This window comes from Anopheles moucheti, assembly GCF_943734755.1.
Source record: "Anopheles moucheti chromosome X unlocalized genomic scaffold, idAnoMoucSN_F20_07 X_unloc_6, whole genome shotgun sequence".
Taxonomy (NCBI): Eukaryota; Metazoa; Arthropoda; class Insecta; order Diptera; family Culicidae; genus Anopheles; species Anopheles moucheti.
In genome coordinates, this window is record NW_026453570.1 from 510,001 (window position 1) to 510,847 (window position 847).

Sequence of the window (847 nt, forward strand, 5' to 3'; positions counted from 1 at the left end):
CCCAAGATCTTGCGCTCCAGCGTATGAGGGAGGAAGGAGCAGACGTTATGCTCGTGACGGAGCTATACGCAGTGCCGGCCAACAACGGCAATTGGGCGTCTGATGAGCAACTCAAGGCCGCGATTGTCACCAGCGGCCAACGGTTCCCCATCCAGCGGGTGAGGAGTGTACAGCATCCAGGCATAGTGGCAGCAGATGTAGCAGGTATAGTCTTTATCTGCTGCTACATTCCGCCATCTGTCGGGCTCCCGGACTTCGAGCGGCAGATGGACCGGCTGGAGGTTCTGGCGAGAGGTCACCCCCACGTCGTCCTGGCCGGTGACTTCAACGCGTGGCACGGGGCCTGGGGGAGCGAGCGTGCCAACCTTAAGGGTGAGGCGCTCCTCCAGACGGCAACGAGCATCGGGTTGGAGGTGCTCAACCGCGGAACGGAGCCGACTTTCCTGGGAAACGGTGTGGCCCGGCCCAGCAGGGTGGACGTCGCCTTCGCGAGTCCATCGCTCTGCCGACCGGATGGAGTAGCGGAGGTCATCAGCTCCTGGAGGACGCTAGACCGCTACTCTTATAGCGACCACCGCTATATCCGGTTTGCGGTCGGGCAACAGCCTCGTGCTGGCCAGCGGCCCGGACGGGGCATCCAGCGGCTGGAAGGCGTCGGAGTACGGGAGGCGGGTGTTCGCTGGCGAACTCGCCAGTTTTGCCCCCGTACTTTCGAAATGGCACTCGAGGCGACCCGTTTTGCCGATCGGGTGACCGATGCGGCAAGCCTGGGGATGGTGCTCGCAGAGGCCTGCGATGCCACCATGGCAAGGATCGGCCACTCTCAGCAGAGAAAGAGCGCGAATGT